Here is a 16,370-nt window from a genome sequence, read left to right on the forward strand (position 1 = left end):
GGCTTTATCAATGGCATTAATTGGGCAGCTGCCATAGGAAGTCATATATATATATATTTTTTTTTTTTTTTTGAGCTCTAGAATTTCAAAGTACTCTTCGATTCATTCTCTCTCATTGGTTCATTGCTCATTTATTTAACAAATGAAAAACTCAAGAAAAATGAATTTATAAAAGTAAAATTAAGAAATATGGTTTGTAAGTAGAACCCTCATTTGGTTTTGGCATAGTTAGGTTATTATCTGTATTTAAGGTTCCATGTTGACACTCATGGGCTGGCTCAAGGACAATTGTATAAGGGATTCAGGGTCTCTTGGATTGAAATTTGGGAGGAGAGGATTCTGGGCCAGATGGCACTGAATGCTGTAGGGTATTGGACAATTGCAACAGATCTTACAAATATAATTAAAGAAGTGAAAGTTTATTGGATGATAAATGTCTGTTATTATCATTTTATCGAGCGCCTGCCATGTGGCCAAGCCATATGGACCTCAGCATGTGGAGGTCCTTTCCTAGAGGCTCTTCCTGTCTAGATAGCCTTTAAATAGGGGAGTTTATGATTATAAAAGAATGATTTCTGCAGGAACATCTTCCATTCCTATAGAATGTCCCCAAACAGGGAACTGGTTGAGTTCATTTCTGAACAATGAGTTGGATTTAGCTGGATAGTGGCTTTGGGAAGCTGGAGCGATAAAGCTATCTCAGTATGGGGGAAGAAATAGTAGACATAAAGTCACAGAATTGTGAAAGCATCTGGCATTTGGGGAGAATGTGGCTGAAACACACTTTGACCATTTTAAGAATATTTAAAAGTAGCTAAGGATACTTTCAGAACACAGTATTAATAAAATTCCTGTTCATTTGGAATAATCATAAATTTGTTCTCTGTAAGTTAAACTTTATAACTATGAGCCCCTTTTTTGGTGGCAAAATTTAACTTACTCCCTTTTCATTACATATTTTATGGAATTTTATACAATAATTTAGGGGATACTATAATATATATATGAGCATCACCCCTACTTTAAAGTGGGGAAAACAAATCTATTCAGTACCCATCAGAAGTAAAATAGGATAATGTGCAGTGAGATGTTTTTCCCTACAGTTTTTTAGAAGCAAATTCATTCTGTGGGAAGCTTCTCAGTTACCAGGAATATACAAAATTCAAACAAACAAACAACCTTCCCACAAAATCTTTCTCCAGAACTTAATGGTTCTGTATGCTTCCAGGGACTTCTCAGGGGCCAAAGGTCAGGGACTGTTCCCAGTCTTTTTTCACTCATTACCTTCATCTAATAGCTGTAAAACTCATGTCCCCCACCCTCATGTTGAGAGTCCTGTTTTGGTTTCTTAAAAGGCCAGTGATGTGATCTAGAACAAAGATGGGGTCTGAGTAAACACTAAATCCCTGGAATAGTAAAAATCTGCATCAGTACGTGTAGTTCACTCAGTTGCGGATATGATGATTTAATCCTGAGTTAATTAGAACCCAGGCCCTGACCTAAACAGCTCTCTCTGGATGTTTCCATCCCATGATGCCCATGCGTGTCAACTGCAGGCTTAGCAGATCTCGTTTTCTCTCTAAAATTAATGTGTGGTGCTAAAACAACACCAAGGTGTTGAACTTGAAGGACGAGGGAAATAAAGGATTTGAGGTTTCTGATTTGATTAATTCTGGGCCTAGATTTATAGAAAACAATTGAAATGTTTCTTGTAGGAAAAAAAAAAGGACTCTTGTTTTAGAGAAATACAGGGGAAGCATTCTCAATAGGGTAGTTTGGGGGCACAAATGCTGCTTTTCTGGAGTTGTGTAAGAATGTCCATCAGTGAAACCAAGCCACCTTGAGCCACTGCCCAGGGCTCATCTGCCCCACTGATGGTTATTTTTCTTAAACTATTTTCTTAAAAACCAGAAGAACATCATTCAGTGCTTAGACTGTTTTTTTTTTTTTTTTTTTTTAAAGATTTTATTTATTTATTTGAGAGAGAGAGAATGAGAGACAGAGAGCATGAGAGGGAGGAAGGTCAGAGGGAGAAGCAGACTCCCTGCCGAGCAGGGAGCCCGATGCGGGACTCGATCCCAGGACTCCAGGATCATGACCTGAGCCGAAGGCAGTCGCTTAACCAACTGAGCCACCCAGGCGCCCCAGTGCCTAGACTGTTTTATAACTTTGAGTCTTAAGTATTATATATCTATTCCCAGTTGAAGAAGGAGAACAGGACCTTTTCTTTCTGAAGGGCCCAGAACTGGAGAAGCACCATACCCTTGATCCCAGGGAGGATCACTCTTGAAAATGGGACCAGTGGAAAGGACGGAAGCAGAGAAGTGCACCAATAACATCAGCACCTCCAATCTGTTTTGTCATTTACTGAATCATTGATTAATTGGGTTGCTCTCTGGTACCAAGTATGGGGTCAGCGCTGGGTCCCTGCCCTTGAGAAAGTCTTCTCCCATCTGATGAGTCCCTTGCCAACTGTCCGTTCACTGGAAGTGCTGGGGTGGAGGAAACGCTGTAAAACAGCGTCAGGGAGATGAAATCTACAATGTCTGGAATGCCAGGTATTTTGCAGGACAAATGACTCCGTTTCTTCAACAAATCATCCTTAAAATAAAATAGATTTAAAGTAACTTAAAAAACGTGCAAGACATTGTAATTTATGGACATTATTTGGATCCCGATTCAAATAAATCGGCTATAAAAAGACATTTATGAGAAAACTGGAAGAATGGGAACACTAAATATGAGGTTTATATTAAGGAGTTAATGATTACTTTAGGTGTAATAATGGAGTTGTACTTATCTGTTGGTGGTATACACTGAAGTGTGTACAGATAAAATAATTTTTCTGTGGGATTTGCTTTAAAGTCACCTAGTCAGGGTTGGGGCCTGGTTGATTGGCCTAGGCCAATAAATGATGAGGTTGAGTGTTAAGGTAGCTAGGGAGATATATCCTGGTTATTTTTGTAAATGGTTAAAGATCTACATTAAAGTGCAAAGTACAATGGCTATGGTACAGTATGGTGAATGCTGCAATAGGACTTTGCACTGAGGAGGGAAGGCAAGACTCAGGAGCATGTTCCCAGGGGTGGCAGTATTTAAACTGGGTTTTAACAAAAGTACGAAGACTGGAGAATCTGTTCCTTTTGTGCCCAGGAGGAAGGTGGCAGGGAGATGCTCTGTGGATTTTCTGGTGGATTTGTTACTGACTGGTTCCTTCCATTCATTCATTCCTGCATTCATTTAGGACGTATTTTTCAGGTTCTTGTTGTATGTGGTGAGAATTTGTGGGCTAACAGTCTGGTGAAGGAGATGGTATATTGGGTTGCCAGGGCTTTCATGACCAAATACCACAGACTGGGTGGCTTAAATAACAGAACTTTATTTTCTCACAGTTCTGGAGGCTGCAAGTCCAAGATCAAGGCGTTGGCAGGTTTGGTTTCTCCTGAGGCTTCTCTCCTTGTCTTGTAGATGGCCACCATCTTGCTGCCTCCTTGCATGGCCGTCCCTCTGTGCTTACACATCCCTTGTGTCACTTCCTCTTCTTATAAGGACATCAGTTATATTGGATTAGCCCCAGTCTCCATTTAATCTAGTGACTTCATTAAAGATCCTGTCTCCAAATACTGTTACATTCTAAGGTACTGGGGGCTAGGACTTCAGCATATGAATTTTGGGGGACAAAATTCAAACCTAGAGGAAGAGTGTTTAACCGACTCTGGAGACATCTAGGAATCTTCACAGAGGAGGGGCCTTGAACAGCTTCTTGAAAGAGGGTAGGATTTCACCCCTCCACTGAGCACTGGGGGCAGGGCGGGGAGGGAGCTGAGAGTTTGCAGGGAGTTCCCAAAGATGAGGTGTGAAGGTGGGGGAGAGGGCTTTGCAGACCAAGATGGTGAGTAGCCATTTTAGCAGAGGAGATCTGGAGTAGCGGAACCAGGAATGGAGAGGAGGGCTGGTGGTGAGGGCTTGTTCTGTGCTGGGTGGGGGATGAATGAAAGGGAGGGGAAGGAGCACATGCCCTAGGGCAGCCAGGCCAGGCTTCTCCCCAGAAGACCAGGCAGTGAAGAGAAATGAAGAAGAGGATGGAGTTTTTATCAAATAGCTTAACATCCTAATCACCAGAGTAAGACATAGTTGTAAAAATGTTACAGAAAAGAATACAGTTAAAAAGTAAAATCATATTCCTCACCTGGTTTCCATTCCTACCAACAGCTTGTGCTTGGCCTTGCCTGCTTTTTAGGATTCTATTTAAAAAAAAAAAAAAAAAAATGTGAGCGAGTGCGTGTGTGTGTGTTCACGCACACGCACGTGAGAGAGAGAAGTGTGGCCGGGAGAGGAGAGAAAGAGGATTTGCTTGCCCCGACCCCATTTGTTGACTTTGGCCTTTCTTGGAGTTTCCCTCATTCTTCCAGTCCTTTATCCCCAAAAGGTAAGGGACATGAACTTCAGCAAAATAATCAAAATCATTCTTACATATATTCAGAGTTAAATCTTTTGGATCACCTAGCACACCTAAATTATCTCAGATAAGATTTCAGAGCCAGCCTGCCTGCCTGCTTTCCTTCCTTCCTTCCTGTTCATCTGTCTTTTTAAATAAAAGAGGGGTTTGCACAAGTTTTATTCAGTAGTGCATTTTAGTGTTTAAAGTTTATGTTCTCAGTATGCTTTTTATTGGTATTGTAACTGCCTGGACAATAACTAAACCCTATGTCATAAAGAATGCTAGTGAGCCTTCTAAAAATGTTACAGCCATACCTCATCCTGTTGCACTTCGCTCATATTGTGTTTTTTACAAATTGAAGGTTTGTGGCCACCCTGGGTTGCTCAAGCCTATTGGTGCCATTTTTCCAACGGCATTTGCTCACTTCATGTCTTTATGTCACATTTGGTAAGGCTTGCAGTATTTCCAACTTTTGCATTATTATTACATTTGTAATGGTGATCTGTGATCAGTGATTATGACTCACTAAGAGCTCAGATGATGGCTAGCATTTTTTAGCAATAAAGTATTTTTTAAGGCGCGTGCATTGTTTTTTTTTTTTAGACCTAATGTTATTGCACACTTGATAGACTGCATTGTAGTATAAACAAAACTATAAATAAGCTGGAAAGCCAAAAAATTCATGACTTGCTTTTTGTAATATTCACTTCATTGCAGTGGTCTGGACCTGGAGCCATAGTATCTCCAACGTATGCCCGTATATGTAATTAGATTGTCTAGTTACCGCATTGAGATGTGTGGCAAGGGTTTTTCATGCTGTTTCTGAAAACTGATTTGGACTAGTGGGAAGATCTTAAGAGTAACACCTTATCAGACCTTTTGGAGAATGGAATATTGTATTGAAGAGGCTACCATCAAATGTATAAACAAAATCTTTACAAACCATTGGAAATGGCGTTACTAATCAAATTCCTATCTGTTAGAATTTTTCAGCAGCGGACTGTAATATTTAAATTCATATTAAGATTTGCATTATGACTTTTTTTGTCACAGAATTTTAGATAAGGTTTAATAATTTTTTTGGTACTGCATCATCAATTTTTGATAATTATTAAATCCATTTGCATGTCAAAGCTGCTGAATCAGAGCTGAGGGACCCTGGTCCTGGTGGAGCAAACAGGCAGAGTCATACAGTACAGGGCACTGGGCTTGCTGAGCCGAGCCTGGAACCCTCATGCTCCTGTCCCGTGGTCTCTTGGCTTTTCACTTTCTCTGGCCTGTTTATATGTGGTTGACCCCACTACCTGCAGTTTTGCTCTTTTTCTCAGTCCTGAAGGCAGAAATCTCTGTTATTTTATTTATTTATTTTTTTTTTAGAAAAATTTTTTTTTTAAAGATTTTATTTATTTATTTGAGAGAGAGAGAGAGAGAGAGCACATGAGAGGGGGGATGGTCAGAGGGAGAAGCAGACTCCCTGCTGAGCAGGGAGCCCGATGTGGGACTCGATCCCGGGACTCCAGGATCATGACCTGAGCCGAAGGCAGTCGCTTAACCAACTGAGCCACCCAGGCGCCACAGAAATCTCTGTTATTTTAGAACCTAGAAACCTCAGAGCTGAAAATCTGACCATTTACCCTCCTCCCCAGACACCTACCTTAGCCACATGTGATGCCTCTTGGGGGCTGTTCGGAGAGTTAGAAATTAGTACTTTTTTTTTTTCCATTTTCATTAACGACCTTCTGATCAACAGAATCAGTTGAGAACCGGCTTTATCATTTAGACCTGATGTAAATCTAGCCCAGTGCAGAAAAACTTGGTATCTGTCCTGCTTAGGACTGCTTTATCTTGAGTAAAAATCCTAATTTCATGGGACTTTTTGAAATTTTGGAAACTAGCTTATGGCCTTCGGTACCCTCCGGGCCCTGACTGGGAACCACCGTGCACGAGGGGAGAAACGAGGCTTGAGTTTTAGCCAAGCCATTCAAGGAGACTTTTGTGTAGCTTTGTTCAGTGTCTGAAATGAGCACTTTTCCACCGGAATAAAGTTTTCCGCCAAGTAGTTCGGTAGGAATGAAATATAGCTTGTTCTGCCAGAAGTCAACAAGGCAGCCTGTCCCCATGTTGTTCTGGTCAGGCGGTGACCCTCCATATTCGTTCTGAGCTGGATATCCCCTAGGCCATTGTGGGGCCTATGTGCTCTGAAGAGGGGTCTCAACGTGGGAAGGGCGAGGAGGGGAAGAAAGGATGAGATGAGGCTGTGGCATTCGTGAGCCCAGAGGCCTATGATAGTCACGTGATCCCCCCCTTTTTTAAATAAAAGAAAAAAGATAATTGTCTTTCTCGCTGTCTACAGATTAGGGGTCTGGGGGGTTCTCTTGGTGTGTGGCATATGTAAGTTTTGGTTATGATGCATACCTGAGGGGGCCTGTGAGTCTTTACGTTGTGTGCGGTACCCAACCCAGTCAGATTGTGGCTTTCGGTAATTCTGTGTTTGCTGCATTAGCATCAAAGAGAAACAGTTTCTTTGAAAATAAAGTGGTATGTACCTTCATGGGCGGGCTTCTTTGCTACAGCATTGTGCTGTCCCTACCCTCTTGGAGAGGCTGAAGCCAGCCTCCCGGGGTAGCAGAGACTCCCGACATAGGGCAACGGGAGACAATCTTCGCCTGAGTCTCCAGGCTCTGCCTGCTAGTGGTGATCTTTTTTGAGAAGAAAGAGCGAGGCTGGGCTTTGAAATCAGACCCCAGGGTAGCTTCAGATTCCGGCTGGGGGACATCTGGTGGTTTAGTTCCTGAGCTGAATGATAAGATTTATCTCCCAAGGTCGCTGTGAGGGTGGAGTACCAGTGCCGTGTTTCACTGGGACCAGTACAAACCCTTCTCCCTGCCTTTTATGTTACTCAGTTCTGTGAATCAAGGAGGCGAGGTGGTATCACCTGAGCACTCAGTCTGAGGCTTTGGGAGATTGGAGTTGGCCGGGAACTTGGGCCACCTGTAAAGCAGGTCGAGCTGTTGTGTCCAGCACATAGCCATCAGCAGAACGGGGCACATAGCCTCTTATTAACCCTTAGTGACTCCTCCGGAGCGAAGTGCATTCGTGATGGACATCACCCCTGGACCTCCATGCAGGTGTGAGGGAACTGCCTGGGACCATCCAGAAGACGTGTCTGGTGCTGCAGCAGGCGCTGGAAGTTTAAGTGAGACTAAGGTAGCCACACGGGGGCGTCTCGGTGCCAGGCTCTGGCCCCAGGACGGGCAGTGCTCCCAGAGTTGCAGATCGAGGCACTGAGGTGCGCAAGCCCAGAGCATGCCCTCACAGCGGAAGCAAGTGCTGCAGCCAGCTGCCCCCCAAAAGACCGAGGAGAAGCCCCAAGTTGTGGCTCGGGTTTTTCAAAACATAGTTGAAAAAAAAGAAAACGTCAGTGTTACAGAGAATTCAGATAATCCTGTGGATTTCACAATGATAAAATTTTGTGTTATTAGGGGTCCAAAATAATGCAGAGAGAGAGATATATTTGGTATTAGTGTTAATTCCTTTCCAGTCCTACCTCTTCCTCTTCCATCTAAGGGGAGATGCACAGGGAGCTAGTGGAGAAATATTTTCAAAGGAAAGCATAGACCCATTTCATACAGTCCCATCTGGCTGAAGCGCGGTGTGTAGACCATCCTTGAGTGAATTCTTTCTTGGGTGAGAGCCTTCTGCACTCCAACTGACCGTGTACTTGGTAGTGTTTGCAGTCTGTGGTGGTTTTTGCACAAGAGTGTCTGCTTTCCTGATGGGTTTAGATCTTTGTACTTAAGATCTGATTTGAAATGTTTGTCCTTAACAGAGGTTTTGAATATGCTATAACCCCACCACGTTAGACATAGGCAGTGGGCAGGCTACCTTGAAACCCAGGATGACACAAGGTTGATCCCTCTGTTTATTTCCATTTGAGGTGTATGCTGAGTGCATGGACGATGGTTTGTCCGTGAAATGCTTTTCTCCAAGAAAATGCTGTCATCTTGAATCCCAGATAGCTACGGGCACCTTTAAACGAACTTGAAATGGTGTCACTTTGATTGGAGCTCCTCCATGAGTTCAAATTCTGCTCTATTCCATCTGGCTTTTCCACCTTGCCCGCGACACTGAGTATCAAAGGACTGGGCTTCCAGATCCAGCCCATTGTTCTTCAGCTATGGCCTGGTAAATAAGTCTGCTGTGGCACCAGGCTTGCCATTGCTGTGATGGGTCTAGAGTTTTGGAGGCCTGCGTTCCTCACTGAAGGTTGTTAAGGAAAACCCTTCACCTCCCCGAGAAAGTTAACTCATGTGAAAAAGAGGGTGTTAATAGCTATTGTGGAAGGTTGTTGAGAGAATTAAAAAACTTCACTGGTGAGAGCACAGTGCATCCAGAGGGAGGCCCATGTGCAGACAGCTCTACTAGCTGCCAGACGCCCCCTCACAACAGCCCGGGGGATCCGACTCCAGGCAGATTCACTTTTCAATTAAAATTTTAAAAAATCCAGCTTATACCCCTGAAAATACTAATATGGAGGTGAATTTTGTGGGCATGACTGTGTTTAGTCGGTGGCTTTCTTCGGTAAGCACAGTAAAGTGAAATAGAACACTTGGTCAGGACCTGAGTCCAGATACCAAAACTTTTATTTTTGGAAACCCTGTCATTTTATTGTAAACACTCAGCAGAGGGAAGGGTGTAATTGTCCAGGGACACATTTACTGTCTTGTCCCCAGTCTAGTGTTCCCATTGTGTTTGGGCATCACCTTTTCCCTGCATTAAATAGTGTAATTTTTAAAAGTCACGCAGCCTTTGGGGCTCCTGGGTGGCTCAGTTGCTTAAGCATCCAACTCTTGGTTTTGGCTCGGGTCTGGATCTGGGGGTTGTGAGCTCGAGCCCCACTTTGGGCTCCACAGTCAGCGCAGATGCTGCTTGAGACTTTCTCTCCCTCTCACTCTGCCCCTCCTCCCTCCCCCTGCTCTCTCTCTCTCTCTCTCTCAAATAAATAAATAAATCTTGAAAAAAAAGTCATGCAGCCTTTAAAATAATGCTAGAGAATGCAAAAGAGGAATTAATTTTTTAATCAAAATTTATGAACTTGCTGTCCTACTTGAATTATCTTTTTCTATTTGACTAAAATAGAATTTGATTTTTCTATGGGGTATTTAACATTTTGGGTCATAATCATGCCAGGGATGAATTAATAGATCTTCTCTGAGTGAACTGTCAGGACAGATCCCCTCTGGGTTTGAAATATAATTAAAAATGTCAGTGAACTCTCTTGGAGGTCCACAGAGCTTCAGGGACCCCTCACCAATGCCGGCAAGGATTGACAATAGCCACCCAAGTACAGAGAACATAAGGCAGCAGCAAACTCTCCAGGAGCAGGAGGGAGAGGCTGCCCATCACCTCTGTCAGGCTTTTCTGGTCTCAACTTCCTTGTAGTTTCAGGATATTATTCCCAGATTTCCTGCAGGGTTGTTTTTAGCACAAGGCTATGGGTCCAGTAGGGGGCCTCTCTCAATAAATGGCCAGTGCAGGAGATCTCCAAAAGAGGAACGAGTCTCTAAATTTAAATATCCATGCTCTCTGCAATTCTTCTCCCTTTAATTAGGCTCTCAGACTTGCTTCCTTTCCACTTGGCACACCTTTCTTTTGTTTTTGGCAGGCTTTGAAGGGTGTGGGGAGAAGTTGTAGAGAGGAGGGCTGGAAGAATCTTGTTGGTGGCCACCTGTCCCTACCTTCCCCATCTCTTCCCTCCACAGAGGTACCTGACTGCCTCAGAACTGGTAACAGGGAGCTGAAGGTAGAGGAGGAGAACAATTTTGTTTGGGTAGAGGTCAGTAGGTACAAAGCAACTTGTTTCCAGGGTGTATTAAAAATACTGGTTTCGGGGTGCCTGGGTGGCTCAGTGGGTTAAGCGTCTGCCTTCGGCTCAGGTCATGATCTCAGGGTCCTGGGATCAAGCCCCACATCGGGCTCCCTGCTCAGCGGGAAGCCTGCTTCTCCTTCCCCCTCTGCCTCTGCTTCTGTTCCCTCTCCCAATCTCTCTCTCTCCCCCTAATAAATAAATAAAATCTTAAAAAAAAAAAAAAAATACTGGTTTCATGCAAATAAATAATCATGCAGTTACTTACAAGCAGGCAGTCATAATATATGGTTTTTTTTTTTTTCTGTTCCCCTTCAGATTTCCTATGTTCCTTTTATACAAGTGATTGCCCAGATCATAATTCTCTGCTGAGATTTGGGTTGGATTCAAGAATTTGGAGAATTCCTGCAGCTTTGTAACTTCAGACGTGTGACCAGCAGAGAACTTCACCTTTTGAGGAGTTCTGCATTTTGCCAGTCATCTCTTACAAGTGAGTGCCAAAGGTAAGTCTGCAGTGCCCTGCTTAAAACAAATGCGAGAAGTTGGTGCTTTTGCCTCAAATGCTTGATTTGCAGAGTAGGTTTTACATGAATTAAGTGGCAGTTAAGTGTGGCCCCAAAGTGTTGAGCCACATCCAATTGAAGGTTTCAAGGGCTCTGGTTCAAAAATTAGATTGCTGTTCCTGCATCAGCACATGATGGCACCGAGTAGCTAGAAAGCAGAATGGTGGGTGTCCCCCACTTGTAAAATGCCCTGATGCCCCAGCTCTGCGGCCCAACAGGTGGTCTTGAGCCAGGCCTTTTGTGTGCTGCTTTGGGATGATGAGATAAACAAGAATTGCCTTTAGGCTACTTTTAGTCTCGTAAAGGTTCCTTCCGACTTTGGTCTTGGGAAGATAAGTCTACATGAAAACATGCCAACAGATAAAGGATTCTGGGGAATGTTGTGCTTGTTTGTATGAGAAATCTGCTCATGTGTGTTAAAATTGTACCGGTAATACAGCATGTGGGCTCGGAGATCCAGGGGTCCTATAACAACAGGTACTGGACGAAAACATGTGTCTGTATAACAGATATTTCTCAACCCTAAAAAATCATTTGGGACATTGATTTAAATATAAGAGTTGCGGTTTGATAGTCGGATTAATCTGGTGGTGTGTCTCTGGCCAGGCAATAAGGAGTGCTTTATGAGAAGGTACAGTTTCATCCCCAGTAGGGAGAGCACCCAAATTCATTAGCTTTCCTTCAGAACCTTATTTTGCCTGTGTTATTCACAAATTGTTTTAAACTATTCTTGGATCTATAACTTTGGACTATAAAATCTCTTGGTGTGATATCTGTAAGTTTATTGGTTTAATATAAATTAGAATTGTCTTTCATTTGGCCTAAAACTACTACTAAACTTCTTGTGAGTGGGGTTTTCCCCCCCCCGACCACTTTTTTTTTTTTTTTTTTTTCTTTTTTGGAGGCTTCTTAATTTCACTTATGTTCCTTATTGATGTGTGGTAACCAGAACAGCACAGAAATAATGTGTAGTATTTCATAAGGGTAGGATTAAGTGTCTCTGGGTGTCTTCACCTTATTATCCTTTATGGTTTCATTTGGTGGAAATGACATGTCTCATTTATTTAGAGTGTTGTGATTTCCAGATCTACATCCTGGTTTGGAATCGAAAGCTTGGAGGTCATATTGTGCAGCCTGATTCTACGCCCTCCTTCCTTCCTCCCGCTATGCTCAAAGTTATTCTGACCTTGCTCCCTGGACCTGTCTCTTCCTAGCCTTACACCCCCTCATGCATTAATGGGGCACTCCCAAGTTTCTCTTGCAGACATGATATAAGATAAACACCATTGGGATATTAGACATCCAGTCCTAGGAGATTTCCGTTACACAGGAAATCTGCGACCTCAAGTCGCAGATCAATTTTTTTTTTAATAGTGATTGAATTGGAACCTTTTAAGACTTAGTATTTTATAAATGCAGTCATGTATTTCATGGCAGTAAGAGAAAAATAAGCACAAATCCTCAAATCTGATCGTCAGAATTCATCAGTAATTCATCAGTATCAGCATCTGACACTTAACGATATTAACACACTTAATCATTTCAGTTATTCTGAAAGTTTCTCTTTCCCAGAGAGTGGTAGGCAGGGTAGTAACATGCTCACTCCGAGCAGGGTATTCTGCACGAGTGCCTGGCAGCTGTCAGTGACTGTTGGGCAAATGGCTGATTCCTGGGTACAACTAGGTAGAGAACCATTCATAACCATGAAAAGATACTTATACAATATCCATACCCATATTATTTTAAAGAATTAATTTTTATAAGCTCATGACATCCATGGCCAAAACCCTGTAACTTCTTAAAAATTACTTCTGTGGTTTAGATAAATGTCCAGTGGGAAAATCATTAGATGTATCCATTCATATAATAAATATTGTGAGCACCAACTGGATTCTAGACTATTTTTTCTTACAGTTCTAGCACTGGGTTTTAGCAGCTACAAAAATAGATAAAATAAGCTCTAGACAGCGTTTCTCTTGCCCTTGTGGGGATGGGGGCAGGACCCTGACAGCTCTGGTTGAGGTTCTTATAGTGAGTCCCTGGTGCCCAAGGCATAGTGGACTGCCCCTCAGAAAGGAGTCTGGAAAAGCCACGGGAAGCTGTGTTTGGAGTGAATTTTAGAGAATGAGGGCATGTGTGTGCAGAGGCATAGTGGGTCCCTTTGGTAAGGACAGGCTGGGTGGATTCGCTGGGTAATGGCTCTTAGAGTCTCCAGATCATTTAAGCAATAATGAGTGGGGACCCAGCATGCTCTTGGTCAGTGGTCTTTCAAGCGCCAGCAGGAAAAGTGACTTTATCCAAGGGCATATTTTGGAAAGAAATGGAGGCCGCACTAGCCTGGTAAAGTGGTGAGTGGGATGTCAGCCTCTGATGCATTTCCCAGTTATTAGGACTCAAAGTTTGCCCTGTCCCAGCTGAGACCTGTACCTAAGGCTGGGCTGTGGGGAGCAGTTTGAGGAGGGTGGAGTGTCCCAGCTACACCTCAGAGGGGCTGAGTGGGGTCCTGAGCCCCTGTTTCCAGGTGGTATACTTCCCTGCCCTGTATTCTTGTCTTCCCTGGAGCCTCCCCGACTTTGAAGTTGAAGAGCAGTCTTGGGAACTCCTTAGCCCTGACCCTGCCCGCTGTGGGTATTTTATTCTTTTTGATGCAGTACAGGGAGAGGGAGAAGCAGACTCAGGTCAGGTACTTAATATAGTACATCACATTGTGGGGAGTGGGGATCATGGGAGAAGCATGGTAGCAAAGCCCTTCCATTTACACTGGCACTGGTAATGAATGTAGAGCCTGCACTTAATTCTTCCCATGTATCATTGAAAATTGACTCTAGTTCACTGTCATTGGAGGCTGCCTGATGTTTACTGGGGATGGAAGATGTGAAGGGCCTTGTACACTGTGCTGAAAATTTCTTATTTTTTGAAAAACGACTTGGAGACATTTTCAGGACAGAAGCCCAAGGGGTAGAAGGATGTTGATGTAACAGGGGAGGAAAGACCACGGCTTAGGTGATAAGACTCATGAGTGAAGGGAAGGAAAGGAGCCCACGGATTCCACAAACTGTCAGTTGCTGTTACGAGCATCAGAGAGCAAATGTTAGCAGCGATCCTGTAACGTCGTTTCCATCTTTGCTTTTTTTAGCTTCATGGAGGTATGATTGACAAAATTGTAAGAGACTGAAAGTGTACATTGTGGTGATTTGATACACCACATACACCATGAAAGAATCCTGACCATCTAGTTAATTAACACATTCCTCACCTCACATATTTATCTTCGTGTGTGTATGTGAGAACATTTAAATTTCCTCCTCTTAGCAAATTTCAATTAAATAATACAGTGTTACCAACTGTAGTCACCGTGTTATACATTAGATCCTTGGGCCTTACTCATCTTACAGCTGAAAGTTGTACCCTTTTATCAACCTCTGCCTGTTTCCTCCACCTTAAGCCCCTGGCAACCCCTTTGCTACTCTCTGTTTCTACGAGTTTGACTTTTTTTTTTTTTTTTTTACAATTCCACATATGAGTGATACCATGCAGTATTTGTCTTTCTCTGTCTGGCTTATTTCGCTTAATATAATGCCTCAAGGTCCATCTGTGTTGTCAAGAATGGCAGGATTTCCTTTTTTCTCACAGCTGAAGAACATTCTGTTGTACGTATATATACCACATCTTCATCCATCCATCCCTGGACAGACACTTAGGGTGTTCCCATATCTTGGTTATTGTGAATAATGCTACAGTGAACATGGGGGTGCAGATATCTCTTCAAGATCCCATTTTTATTTCCTTTGGATGTATACCTAGAAGTGGAATTGTCAGATCATCTGGTAGTTGTTTTTAATTTTTTGAGGAACCTCCATCCTGTTTTCAATAGTGGCTTCACCAACCTACCTTTCCATCAAGAGTGGGAAAGTGCTCCCTTTTCTCCACATACGTGCCAATACTTGTTATCACTTGTATTTTTGCTAATAGCCATTCTAACAGGTGTGAGGTGATATCTCATTGTGGTTTTGATTTGCATTTCCCCGATGATTAGTGATGTTGAGCGCCTTTCCATGTACCTCTTGGACGTTTGGATGTCTTCTTTGGAAAAGTGTCTGTTCAGATCCTCTGCCCATTTTTTGTTTGTGTTTTTGCTGTTGAGTTGTATGAGTTCTTTGTATATTTTGGATATTAGCCCTTCATCAGATATATGATTTGTAAATATTTTCCTTCATTCCGTAGGCTATTTTTCACTCTGTTGATGGTTTCCTTTGCTGTACAGAAGCTTTTGAGTTTGGTGTCATCCCACTTGTTTATTTTGGCTTTTGTTGCCTTTGCTTCTGGTGTCAAATCCAAACACTCATTGCCAAGAGTGATGTCAAGGAGCTTACTGCCTGTGTTTTCTTTTAGATGTTTTATGGTTTCGGGTCTTACATTTAAGCCTTTAATCCATTTTGAGTTAATTATATCTATGGTGTAAGCTAGTGGTCCAGTTTCATTCTTTTGCATGTGGCTGTCCAGTTTTCCCAGGATTATGTATTAAAGAGACTTTTCTTTCCCCATTGTGTATTCTTAGCTCCTTTGTTGGAAATTAATTGACCATATATGTATGGGTTTATTTCTGGGCTCTTTGTTCCATTGATCTGTGTGTCTCTTTTTATGCCAACACTGTACTGTTTTGTTTATCATAGCTTTGTAATATACCTTGAAATCAAAAGTCAGATGCCTGTAGCTTTGGTTTGTTTTGTTTTTTTTCCTCGAGGTTGTTTTGACTATTTGGGATCTTCTATGGTTCCATACAGATTTTTTTTTTTTTTAAGATTTTATTTGTTTATTTGAGAGAGAGAGAGAGAGCGCATGAGCCCACAAGTGGCGGGGAGGGGCAGAGGGAGAGGGAGAAGCAGACTCCCCACTGAGAAGGGAGCTCGACTTGGGGCTAGATCCCTGGACCCTGGGATGACCTGAGCCAAAGGCAGACACTTAACCAACTGAGCCACCCACGCACCCCGATTCCTTACAAATTTTAAGATGGTTCTATTTCTGATAAAAATACCATTGGAATTTTGATAGGGATTGCATTGAATCTGAAAATGGCTTTGGGTTGTATGGACATTTTAACAATATTAATTCTTATAATCCATGAGCATGAAGTATCTTTCATTTATTTGTGTTTTCTTCAATTTCTTTCATCAATGTCTTAATAGTTTTCAGTGTACAGATGTTTCACCTCCTTGGTTAAATTTATTGCTAGGTATTTTATTCTTTTTGATGCAGTTATAAATGAGGTTGTTTTCTTAATTTCTTTTCCAGATAGGTCATTGTTAATGTACAGAAACACAACTGATATTTGTATATTGATATTGTATCTTGCAACTTCATTAAATTCATTTATTCTGACACTTTTTTTGGAGGAGTCTTTATGGTTTTCTATATATAATATCATGTCATCTGCAAATAGTGACAGTTTTACTTCTTCCTTTCTGATTTGGGTGCCTTTTGTTTCATTTTCTTATCTAAT

At 42.4% G+C, this 16,370-nt stretch overlaps 1 protein-coding gene across 13 annotated transcripts in view; it reads left to right on the plus strand.

The window, feature by feature from the left end:
• NCK2 (NCK adaptor protein 2) overlaps window positions 1-16,370 on the plus strand; it is a 148,824-nt gene that overhangs the window by 64,647 nt on the left and 67,807 nt on the right. For all 13 annotated transcript variants that reach the window (XM_032419833.1, XM_032419839.1, XM_032419831.1 and 10 more), the window contains one exon: window positions 10,626-10,810. The gene's annotated coding sequence lies outside the window, so the exon portion shown is untranslated. The remainder of the gene's footprint in view (window positions 1-10,625; window positions 10,811-16,370) is intronic.

This window comes from Phoca vitulina, unplaced genomic scaffold, assembly GCF_004348235.1.
Source record: "Phoca vitulina isolate PV1807 unplaced genomic scaffold, GSC_HSeal_1.0 scaffold22, whole genome shotgun sequence".
Taxonomy (NCBI): domain Eukaryota; kingdom Metazoa; phylum Chordata; class Mammalia; order Carnivora; family Phocidae; genus Phoca; species Phoca vitulina.